Source organism: Culex quinquefasciatus, chromosome 1 (assembly GCF_015732765.1).
Source record: "Culex quinquefasciatus strain JHB chromosome 1, VPISU_Cqui_1.0_pri_paternal, whole genome shotgun sequence".
Lineage (NCBI taxonomy): Eukaryota > Metazoa > Arthropoda > Insecta > Diptera > Culicidae > Culex > Culex quinquefasciatus.
This window is the reverse complement of record NC_051861.1, coordinates 69,726,005-69,738,905: the sequence shown is the minus strand read 5'-3', so window position 1 is coordinate 69,738,905 and position 12,901 is coordinate 69,726,005. Positions and strand designations below refer to the sequence as shown.

At 37.4% G+C, this 12,901-nt stretch overlaps 1 long non-coding RNA gene across 1 annotated transcript; it reads right to left on the bottom strand.

Annotated features, from left to right (window-relative positions):
- Nucleotides 1–6,212: 6,212 nt before the first annotated feature.
- LOC119765327 lies at nucleotides 6,213–6,592 on the bottom strand. Its single transcript, XR_005276650.1, has 3 exons — nucleotides 6,463–6,592; nucleotides 6,334–6,402; nucleotides 6,213–6,267 (listed from the first exon to the last, which is right to left on the bottom strand). It is a non-coding gene; the product is annotated as an uncharacterized LOC119765327 (long non-coding RNA).
- Nucleotides 6,593–12,901: the final 6,309 nt, after the last annotated feature.

Sequence of the window (12,901 nt, the reverse complement as noted above, 5' to 3'; positions counted from 1 at the left end):
TCCTTAATTCTAAAATTCAAAAATTCCAATACTCCAAAATTCCATAATTCCTAAATTATTAAATTTCTAAATTTCTAAATTCAAAAATTCCGATACTCCAAAATTCCATAATTCCTAAATTCTTAAATTTCTGAATTTCTAAATTTCTAAATTTCTAAATTTCTAAATTTCTAAATTTCTAAATTTCTAAATTTCTAAATTTCTAAATTTCTAAATTTCTAAATTTCTAAATTTCTAAATTTCTAAATTTCTAAATTTCTAAATTTCTAAATTTCTAAATTTCTAAATTTCTAAATTTCTAAATTTCTAAATTTCTAAATTTCTAAATATCTAAATTACTAAATATCTAAATTTCTAAATTTCTAAATTTGTAAATTTCTAAATTTCTAAATTTCTAAATTTTTAAATTTCTTAATTTCTGAATTAAATTTCTAAATTTCTAAATTTCTTAATTTCTTAATTTCTTAATTTCTTAATTTCTAAATTTCTAAATTTCTAAATTTCTAAATTTCTTAATTTCAAAAATCAATCATCCGAAGGTTCAGATTACCGAAGAAGGAAAAATTCTACTTTTATTTTGGACTGAAATTTTAGTTCACTCATACAAAATAAGTTGATTCGATCTGTTGGTTACAGTTTTCCATTTTAGGTTACACAATTTTGTAATTTTAAAATTTTAAAATAAGACTAAAATTTTCTGATTTTCTAAATTTAAATTATTTGAAATAAATTGTAGAATTCTTAAACATTTGAATCCTAGAAAATTAAATACAACTTTATTTGTAATTTTCAGTTGCATTGAAATGTGCAAATCCAACTTATTTGATTCACTAATCAAAACAAATTGCACCGCGTGAAACGCTACATTCCGTTTCTGTTACTTTTCAGCTGCGTACCGCAAAAAAATCGTGACCTTCTCCTTGACGTTTGAAAGTTTTCCGAGCTGCGCAGCCCCAACACAGAACTCACCTAACGATTTTCGCCTCCAGGCGAGACGAGCTCACCATCCGGAACAAACACGGCCGAAAGTGACCGCAGCAGGCGCCGGGTCCTCTCCCAATCGAACGCATCCGTTGGGTTGTGTCCCGTTAGCGAACCCGGTGGGAGAAGTCCCTGTGAAAAGAGAAACAAACAGTTTGTTTAGATCAAATGTTGCTGCAGTAGGCCACGAAAGATGTCTGCTGCTGCTGCGGAGATTTCGCACCGTGGCTCTCCCCTCCCACAACAAATCAGAGGAAAGTTTTCCAAGCAAAATTCCACCACAGCTGAAATACTCACCCAAAATGGTTGACAATTACAAATTTGCTTTTCCGGATCGGTGACTCGGCAGATTTTTTCTGCCGGAAACGTGTGGAAGAAGTCCCTGTAAAGTAGAAAAAAACAAACACTGTGATTAAGCAATCTGCCCAAGCAGGCAATAGATAGTGCCGCTGCTGTTTTGTTTGGAATTCCTTCCACCTCACGAAACTCAAAATACTCACCCAAAGTTCCGCCATCCCGGAGCCGCTCCAATTCGAACTTCGAACATCCGTCCACCAATACTAGGATCGCGTTCGGCAACTTGATTGCCAATCGCCGGATGTGGCCAATTGGCTTAAACGACCGCCTCAACGCGAAAAATCCGGGTTTCCTAAAACTTCAGCAAACACCGTCAACACGAACATGATCGGACACGCGCGAGTAAAAAAAGTGACAGCTCGCTCGAACCATGGTGCGTTCGTTTCAGGAGCGTCGCACGGGTTCAGTGTAACTTGGTGTAACGGTGCGTTCGTTGCATGAGCGTCGGCTGAACAGGTTCAGTGTAAAGTTGGGTTTGTTAATTGATATTGGAATGTTTAAATGTTTAAATGTTTAAATGTTTAAATGTTTAAATGTTTAAATGTTTAAATGTTTAAATGTTTAAATGTTTAAATGTTTAAATGTTTAAATGTTTAAATGTTTAAATGTTTAAATGTTTAAATGTTTAAATGTTTAAATGTTTAAATGTTTAAATGTTTAAATGTTTAAATGTTTAAATGTTTAAATGTTTAAATGTTTAAATGTTTAAATGTTTAAATGTTTAAATGTTTAAATGTTTAAATGTTTAAATGTTTAAATGTTTAAATGTTTAAATGTTTAAATGTTTAAATGTTTAAATGTTTAAATGTTTAAATGTTTAAATGTTTAAATGTTTAAATGTTTAAATGTTTAAATGTTTAAATGTTTAAATGTTTAAATGTTTAAATGTTTAAATGTTTAAATGTTTAAATGTTTAATTGTTTAAATGTTTAAATGTTTAAATGTTTAAATGTTTAAATGTTTAAATGTTTAAATGTTTAAATGTTTAAATGTTTAAATGTTTAAATGTTTAAATGTTTAAATGTTTAAATGTTTAAATGTTTAAATGTTTAAATGTTTAAATGTTTAAATGTTTAAATGTTTAAATGTTTAAATGTTTAAATGTTTAAATGTTTAAATGTTTAAATGTTTAAATGTTTAAATGTTTAAATGTTTAAATGTTTAAATGTTTAAATGTTTAAATGTTTAAATGTTTAAATGTTTAAATGTTTAAATGTTTAAATGTTTAAATGTTTAAATGTTTAAATGTTTAAATGTTTAAATGTTTAAATGTTTAAATGTTTAAATGTTTAAATGTTTAAATGTTTAAATGTTTAAATGTTTAAATGTTTAAATGTTTAAATGTTTAAATGTTTAAATGTTTAAATGTTTAAATGTTTAAATGTTTAAATGTTTAAATGTTTAAATGTTTAAATGTTTAAATGTTTAAATGTTTAAATGTTTAAATGTTTAAATGTTTAAATGTTTAAATGTTTAAATGTTTAAATGTTTAAATGTTTAAATGTTTAAATGTTTAAATGTTTAAATGTTTAAATGTTTAAATGTTTAAATGTTTAAATGTTTAAATGTTTAAATGTTTAAATGTTTAAATGTTTAAATGTTTAAATGTTTAAATGTTTAAATGTTTAAATGTTTAAATGTTTAAATGTTTAAATGTTTAAATGTTTAAATGTTTAAATGTTTAAATGTTTAAATGTTTAAATGTTTAAATGTTTAAATGTTTAAATGTTTAAATGTTTAAATGTTTAAATGTTTAAATGTTTAAATGTTTAAATGTTTAAATGTTTAAATGTTTAAATGTTTAAATGTTCAAATGTTTGAATCTTTTAATATTTTAATATTTTAATATTTTAATATTTTAATATTTTAATATTTTAATATTTTAATATTTTAATATTTTAATATTTTAATATTTTAATATTTTAATATTTTAATATTTTAATATTTTAATATTTTAATATTTTAATATTTTAATATTTTAATATTTTAATATTTTTGTATTTTAATATTTTAATATTTTATTATTTTATTATTTTAATATTTTAATATTTTATTTTAATTTTTAATATTTTAATATTTAAATATTTAAATATTTTATTATTTTAATATTTTAATATTTAATTTTTTTTGTGTAGAAACAGTTAAATATGTAAAATTTCTAGTATTTTAATGTCTTAATGCTTAAGTTTTTTAATAATTTGATTTGATTTGAGCTTTTCACAAAATCGTTTGTGAAGTTTTGTATTTAAAATATAACTCGATTTCAAATACTTTTGTTACATGATTCAAATTATTTAAAAAAAATCGTTAAAAAAAAGTTAACACTACGCAACTATATCATTACAATAAAACTTACTGTAACAAAAAATTGGAAAAAATGCATTATGAGATTTCCAATAACAAAACCATAATATTTGCTGTATTCATGAAATGTACAGTAGTTTTATTGTTTCAATTTATAACATTTCCAATAACAAAACCATGAAATTGACTGTAACCATGAAATCTACGATAGCTTTATCGTCATTCGAATGAAGTTAAAAAAAATCAACCATAAACTAACCATAGATATTATAATATCTATTGTAACTGCATGGTTTTGACAATGCATATCATCATATAATTTTATTCGGGTATCTATTCGTCATACGATTAGGATGGTTCGAAACAGCTATTGTTAGAACATAATAGTACTGTAGCCGGTATGATAAAAGTTATGATACTCGGTATGATTTAGTCAAAGAAACCTAAGCGGAAAATTTCCTAAATTTCCTAAGTCCTAATAATTGAAACAATTGCACAACAATTAATGGTACGATATAATTATTCCTCATATGTTTGGTATTATTTCAAACAGTTTTTGTATGATTGAGCCAAAATTAATTTTAGCGAAAATTTTCTTAAGTCCCGATGATTCAAACAATTGTTCAACAATTCATGGAGAAATATAACTTTTCGCCATATGGTAAGGATTTTTCGGAACAGCTGTGTGTGTGTGTGTGTGTGTGGTCCAATCCAATACCCGCTAACCGGTAGCGAAATTATGGGAAAGTATAATTTGTATCAGACTGTGTACATGCCGAATGCTGATACAGCTTATCTCAGTCCCGGGTATTAGGTGGTGATAGCCCTCGCGCTGCTTCCAACGACCCATTTCAGAATGACAGAGCTCCTTGCGGTCCAATTACGAGGTCGCTGGGCATTGTCCGGCCCCGCCTAAACATAGAAGCAAGCATCTGAAGGAAACTCGATCTATATTTAGACTTCCAATCCTCAGGCAAATCAGGGATCAGCGCGTATTTAATAATATAAGAAGAAGAGATAACATGTTTCAACACTACGGATTAATTCACTGCTAGAGTGTAAACCTTCTGATGGCCGACTGCTTAGCGTTCCAGACCACCACCAATCCAAAGGTGTGAATTGAATCCCACCTGATTCATTTTAGTTTTTATTCATATTCAAATTCCTGATTCCAAATTTCAAAGGTACCGACCGGGATTTGATCCCTGAACCTTCTGCTTGGGAGACAGAAGCCGTAACCATTAAGCCACGGAGCCGGTTGAAAGGGACGTGGTTCTCTGTATGGCTTTTTGCGAGATGAGAGCAGAGGACAACAATCATCTCAACGTTTCCACTTTACCCGGGCTAGCGACCTTCAGTTCCAGTTCACGATGATTTCCCTTCATATGTTAAAAACCACTTATGATTTTGGCACATATTCCGTTTGTCAACGTTTCCTGTCATTACTGGCGGGAAAATCTACGTGGAATCAGCTGTGCAGACCTCATGTGTGACAGGAATGCAGGTTGAGCGACTCCCACGGGCAGTAAGGATTTTTCGGAACAGCTATTGTTAAAACATAAGGGTACCATAGCCGACGTAGTATTTCCAACTTGAAGCTCAGCGAAAAACTCTTAAGTCCCAATAATCCAAACAATTGTACAACAATTTGTAACGAATTCTTTTGCGCGTAAACTAGCAGCAACTTAAGCGCCACTCTTCCAAGAAGAGGTTGCTGAAGCGTGTTTCGAGTCCCGGCTTGAGGCTCTCTCAAAGGGCGGGTTAATAGGGCAAACAATCCGAGATCACATGACACTACCAAGTGGCTTATCCAGTCCCAAAACTAAACTACTATTGTATTGATTAACCGCAAAGATAAGGAGTAAATGAAAGTTCTACCGGCGCAAGAAAGATCAACTAATTCTCCCAACCCAAGCTAAGAAAGTGACACAGCGCAATCCATTAAACACAAGCCAGCTTATATGCGAAAAGACTAAATTTGCTTGTATTTCAGTTTATTTGGGCCCTAAGCTTTGCTTGTGTGACGTCACGTTTCTTCTCTCTTACAAGGGGGTTTCTTCGAGCTCAGTTTAAAATCAGGTTAAAAAAGTGCAGATCTGACCTTGTCTGGCGGTTCCACCGCGATTCAGCATGCTGGCAGGTTCGGCAGGACAGGAAGCAGGATCAGGTTCATTGTAGGTAGTTAGGTTTGCGTAGTCCCACGTTCACGCGTAGGTCGGTCGACCACGTGGACTCACCACGCGCGTGCGCAACCCAACAGCCTGGACACTCTCGCGGCAACGATTTCACCACAGCGAGGGGCTGGCGGATGGTCGACGCCGAGCGTACCCAGACGATGACGTAGCGAAGACACGCTTCCGGTCGAGCAGTGCGTTAGTTCGTAGCACCACCACGAGGTGCGCTCCGGTTGCTTGCGGGCGTCGGATGCTTGCTTCGCGCGATGTTTAGTGGAGATTCTAGCGTTCACGAAGGTGGCGTCGGTTTTCCCAGTGAGTGACGCCTCAGTCACGTGGTTAGGGTGGTTCGACCTAACCTCGAACGGATGTTTCGAGCCGCAAATTCCGGTCTCGCGCCGCTCCAGAAACCGCTCCAGACTCGCTCCCACGTTGAACAGTGGGTTTTCGCCTGTTCAACAGCAAAGTAATCTCACTTTCTAGCAGTTTTACAATCGTTTTAGCCAGCGTTGCTTACCTGATCTTTTGTGCGGACTAGATTTTATTGATCGGTGTGCGACTTCAAAAGCTTTGAATTGGCTAAGCCCTATATTTAAACACAATTCAGTTTAGTTTTAGCTATTTACGATAATTTAGGAATTCTTACTTTGACTTTGGTCAGCAGAAGGCACGTGCTAACCACTTGCGAACCTAATGTAACGTAGCGGCTCACGAACTAATACAAAAAGGTTGAAATTATTAGTTTTGAAGAAATTCCTACATTTGACAATTAAGTACTCACTATAGATTGACTTTAATCGCACCACTAGTCGCACCTCTAATCACACTTTCACTGACTTGCATCCGCTGAACTTAACTGGCCAACAGTCTCCACTTGAATATCCTAAACCCAGTTTGTAGAACATTTCCACAGCAAATTCTTGCTACACGCAAGACATCCGTGTGGTACACTGAAAGAAACTGGCATAGCAAATTCAAATGTTTTTCCACGTGAGATGCTCAAAATGTAAGCACGGTAATTCAGCGTGCTTTTCCTTTGATCCTAACATGATTTACATGTCACATGGACGTGATAATCATTTGAAACCAGCTGATTGCTAGCCAAAACCTTTTCACTCTTTTATCGCATGGTATTCACGTTGGATACAAGTGAATTTCTCTTGGATTGGCCCCATCAATCTTTTCCCATGGTAGTGAAGTGGAAACCACGTTAAAACTGTATGTTTTGAATTTGAAAGCCAAGTGGGCAGTTTTTCTCGGAAATTCATTAAGCAAGATGGCGAGAAGGAGAAAGGCACTTGCGGAGCTCGTCCCCAGGCCAAAAAGTTTTAATTTGTTAAAATTAAGATTGTAAAAACAAAATTCATTAGGAATCGTTATTAACACGGTAAGCATTTTCATTATTATAAAAAATGCTTAGCTAGAAAGTTTTTCTTTATGTTTTCAGGAAATCGAGGAGTATCAAGACCGCAGTGGATCGAATTTTGATAAAGTTTCGAGTGCACACAGTGTCCAAAAAGGGCTCGGAGGAAAATTCGGTGGCCATTGACCAGTGACGAAGGAACAGCAAGTGGCGATGCGGCAAAGCAAGGGAATTCCTGTTGATTTTTTTTTGTGATAATGCGATCCGGCCGGCATTGCCGAGATGTGATTTTGTTGTGTTATAAATATTAAAAAAAAAACAATAGAATATGATAAATAAAATACTAATTTTGAAAAAGATTGCTGTTTTGATTAAATATTTTAACCTGCTGAAAAAACGCATTTTAACGTGCTACCCATTTGATTTTCAAAAGAATTTCATGTGATAATCATGTGTGATTACATGTGAATCTCACGTGTTTTTCATTTCATTTCGATGAGAATTTCACTTGAATTTACCGGTTCCGCAATGAAAAATTTCTATGTGATTTACACATGACATTCACATGTGAAGTCGAATGGGGCAGATTCATGTGTAAAACATGTGACATTACTATGTGCCTTTCTTTCAGTGTAGAATCGTCATTACATCTCCTTTTCTCATATGGCAACCAATAGGGGCATCCTTGTCACACACATTGAGTGGACGTGATCGGTTTTTCCCGTTTCTTTCCCATTTTTCTATTGTATCGAAATTTGGTTCGATATACGTTTTGCCCATCTTTTAACAATTTTACGGATAGCCACGGCCAGGGTAATGAGATCTCGATCGTGAGTGCCGAAATGAATAGAAATGAACTACAATCGCTTCCTCTACTCGGTAAGAGATGGCGCTCTCTAATGCAAAAGCTTTTATGATTATCAAAAACCATGATTGAGGCTGTTCCTCGATAGTTCAAAATTTAGCGGACTGTAATTCTTGGTTTCGACGGAAGAGAAAAACGCGTGCTCTCGCTTCCGTTCCTGATTGACAACTTGACATTTATTCACAAGGTAGTGTACAACAAAGAGGTAACGCAAAAATATTGCTCAAGGCTATTTACATGAAAGGTGTCTACTTTAAATCTCGTCGAACATCCTCCCCCATTGTTGAAACACTTTCAACAATCCTTCCTGTCTGCTCCAACTACTACACCTTCTTTACTACACCGCAGAACGAGCGCGTCGTTGCTGGTGTTCCAATCGGCAGCGCACCGCCGACAACCCAACCCAACTCAGTCTCTCTGAGTGAAGGAAGGCCATCTGCCAGAGCAATTCTACCAGCCTTCAACAGGTCCCAAAACACACCCGCTCCCAGCAGCATGTCTACCGGTCCGGTCTTGTTGAAGGTTGAATCTGCAAGTTTGATGTTGGACGGCAGGTTCCAGTTCGCAACATCGATCGTTCTCAGAGGCGCATCTTCGACTATTTTGGGCGTGATCAGCAGCTCCAGCTTCCGCGAGAATGATGTGACCCTGGACTTCATCGTTGCTCGCACCGAGTGACTGATCCTCGTACATCCTCCGTTCAAGCCACTGACCTCGCAGTTTGCTCGCTCTTTCTTGACCGCCAACAAGTTGGCAAATCTCTCCGTCATAAAGTGGTTCTCCGAGCAGGAATCGATCAGAGTCCGGCACAGGTGCGGTACACCGTCTCCACCGTAGACCTGTACTACGGCCGTCGACAGCAGAGTCGATTTCTTGGCTGCAACGCTGCTTGTTTCACTCCTTCCAGACTGCCAGCGCAGTTCATTGTTCGGGTTCGGCGCATCGATCGCTGTCGTCGCCGGAGATGTCTCCGACATCCACGTTCCGTCCTTGTGCAGCATAGTGTGATGCCGCTTGCTGCATCTCTGGCACGAGTTCGTCGAGGTGCACTCACGAGCGCGGTGCCCCTTCTTCATGCAATTAAAGCACAGCCCATACCTTCGTAGCTGGCTGTACCTCTCATTGACGCTTCTCTGCTGGATCTGCTCGCAATTCTTGGTCTCGTGCTGCTGGTTGCAAACGTAGCACTTCGCTCCTCTCGCGACCACCAATGCAACCGATCGTTGTGGCTTGACGCTTTTCTCACTGTGCGGTTCCAACCTTCGAGGACTCGGCATCTCTCCTTCAGGAACGCGATGGTTGCTGGGTACGTCGGAGGCACTCCGACCTTCTGTTCCGCCTCCCAGGCTTTTCGCGTGTCCAGATCCATCCTGGACGCCAGCAGGTTCAAGAGCATCTGCTCCCCCAGTCCGTTGACCGGAAGCTGCAGCGACTTCAGTCCTCGACGTGTTTCACGCATGTGTCGATGAGCTTGCGGAGCTCGGCCGCGTTGTCGCGGGAGATCTTTGGCAAAGCGAAGACAACGTCGATGTGCCGATCGATGATCGCACGCTTGTCCCCGTACAGCTCTTCAAGAACCTCCCACGCCGCCTCATAGTCGTTGTTATTGACTATGTCCTGGTCAATGACACCGGCAGCCTTTCCGACCAGTGAGTCTCGCAAGTGGTAAAGCTTGATCGCCGGAGTTTCAGCTGTATACCGCGCCATGACGTTCTGGAACATTGACTTGAACGAGAGCCACGTCTCGTACGTCCCGTCGAACTTCGGCAGAGGCACGTTCAGCGGCGGAAGGTATTGCGGCGTGGCAGGCGGAACAAGCGCAGCGTTCAGCGCCGGCTTCTCCAGTTTCTCAACCAGCTCTTTTAGCTGTAGCGTCAGACCGCGGCGCAACATCTCAAGCTCTACCTCGCACTGCTCGTGTTTCACTTGTTCGTCCTGCGTGAGTGTCATCGCGTAAATCTTCTCCTGGTACTCACCAAACTTGGCAAAAGCGCTCTCCACGTTGCTCAGCTGATGCCTCAGGAAGTGCACGTTCCGCAGATTCTCGTTCGGTGCCGCTGGACTCGTCTTGATTTCCGTCTGCACCCGCTTCAACCTTCTTTCCGCAGCATCACGTTGTCGCACAAGCGCGTTCAACTGCTCCTCCATCTTGCGGGCGTCTTCCTTCTTCCGCTGCACCAGCAACTGCTTGCAGATTGGCGTCACTTCCTCCTTCTTCGCGTCACCGTTTCCGGATTCTCCGTCAAACACTTCTTTCTTCGGCGTAGAGTTCTTCTTCTTCTTCCCACTCTTCGGTGTACGCGGCAGGGTCATACTACCATGCTCCACTTCCACCAGATGGTGCTATGCCCCACGCCGGTAGTCTCAAACACGCGCACAAACTGTCTCGTCCGGTTTCCCGGTTCGATTTCCACACCGTAATCCGTCCAAATGTCACCTTCAGACCACTCTTCCGGCCACACTTTTAACACCCGGGCACTCCGTCCGGTCCGGTCACAGAATTCAGAAGTTCACTCACTTTATTCGAGCGTGGAGCTTCGCCCCGCGCTTCGCACACGCGGACACTTCGACCGCGGCTGTTGTTGGATCGAGTTCCCACTCCGGCAACCCGTCACTTCATACCACGGATCACTGCTCCAGCAATCCGGTTCGAAGGACCAAAATGTTCCTCGATAGTTCAAAATTTAGCGGACTGTAATTCTTGGTTTCGACGGAAGAGAAAAACGCGTGCTCTCGCTTCCGTTCCTGATTGACAACTTGACATTTATTCACAAGGTAGTGTACAACAAAGAGGTAACGCAAAAATATTGCTCAAGGCTATTTACATGAAAGGTGTCTACTTTAAATCTCGTCGAACAGCCCGCATAATCAAATACCAAAGGTGAAACTGTCGAAATCATAAGAAAATTATTTCTGGTATGGTTACCATTTGTGATATTGTTGGTATAATGTCACGACCATATAACAAAATTAAAATGGTACTATTTCCCGAATTGTTACACTTATCTTGACATATTCGAATGATTGATTTTTTTTCCTACAATTTAATGAACGGTATCTATTCGTCATACGATTAGGATGGTTCGAAACAGCTATTGTTAGAACATAATAGTACTGTAGCCGGTATGATAAAAGTTATGATACTCGGTATGATTTAGTCAAAGAAACCTAAGCGGAAAATTTCCTAAATTTCCTAAGTCCTAATAATTGAAACAATTGCACAACAATTAATGGTACGATATAATTATTCCTCATATGTTTGGTATTATTTCAAACAGTTTTTGTATGATTGAGCCAAAAATGAATTTTAGCGAAAATTTTCTTAAGTCCCGATGATTCAAACAATTGTTCAACAATTCATGGAGAAATATAACTTTTCGCCTTATGGTAAGGATTTTTCGGAACAGCTATTGTTAAAACATAAGGGTACCATAGCCGACGTAGTATTTCCAACTTGAAGCTCAGCGAAAAACTCTTAAGTCCCAATAATCCAAACAATTGTACAACAATTCATGGAACGATATAACTGTTCGCCAAACGCTTAGGATTATTTGAAACAGGTATTGTATGATTGAGCCAATTGAACTACAGCAAAAAAAATCCGAATAATTCAAATAATACTTTAACAATTCAAGGAACGATATACCTGAATTCAGCGAAAATTTTCCTAAGTCCCAACAATTCAAACCATTGTTCAACAATTCATGGAACGATATACCTGAATTCAGCGAAAATTTTCCTATGTCCCAACAATTCAAACCATTGTTCAACAATTCATGGATCGATATACCTGAATTCAGCGCAAATTTTCCTAAGTCCCAACAATTCAAACCATTGTTCAACAATTCATGGAACGATATACAGTAGTTGTTCGGTAACTGGGCTGAGAACATAGCCCAGTCACCGAATGCTGTTCGCTAACTGGGCTGAACGAAAAATAACGAGGGAACTACCGATGCATAATATTTTTTTGATGAAATATAAAAATAAAAGTTACTTAAATTCAATTACAATGATTACTTTTCTTTTTTTTTTCTAATTGTGACTTGAAATTACATAAATGTTTAAAAAAAGTTTTTTATTTGTTGAACATGATTTTTGCATCCATTAACCCCTCGGTGATTTCGGTTTGTTTTGTTTTTTTGACGTTTGTCTGCTTTTTTAACTGGGCTACGGCCCAGTTATCGAGCGCCCAGTTAAAAAGCAGCCCAGTTAAACAACGCCCAGTTACCGAACAACTACTGTACCTGAATTCAGCGAAAATTTTCCTAAGTCTCAACAATTTAAACCATTGTTTAACAATTCATGGAACGATATACCTGTTTGCCATATAGTTTGTATGTAAAGCTAATTTATTTTCGTGATAATTTTTATAAGTCCAAATAATTTAAACAATTGATTGACCATTATCAGAACGATAACTGTTCGCCATGTGATTGGTCTATAATTTATTTGTATGGTTCTACCATACATGTTACGATATATTTATGATAAATTTTGAGGCCACATTTCATAATAAAATGCATTTTAAACCGCCAAACGTAATGTAACTGAGATAGCTCAATTAGATAAGGCGGCAGCACAACGGAAGAATCAACAGGAGACATCATCATCAAGCGGTAACAAATCCCGGACATTACAAAAAAAAACGCTAACCATTAATAATCATATACTTACCATTCCCGTTAAATCCATAGTTCCCAGAACATTTGTAGAGTTTATTTTTTGGCTCCTCCCTTTTCAAATGGTGTCGGTAAGTGTCGGTAAAGCAGTTTACCATTTAAAATCATATTTTATTAATTTGTGGTACGGTTCACATAAAATAAAAATTGAACTGTTTGGGGTACGGTATGACTA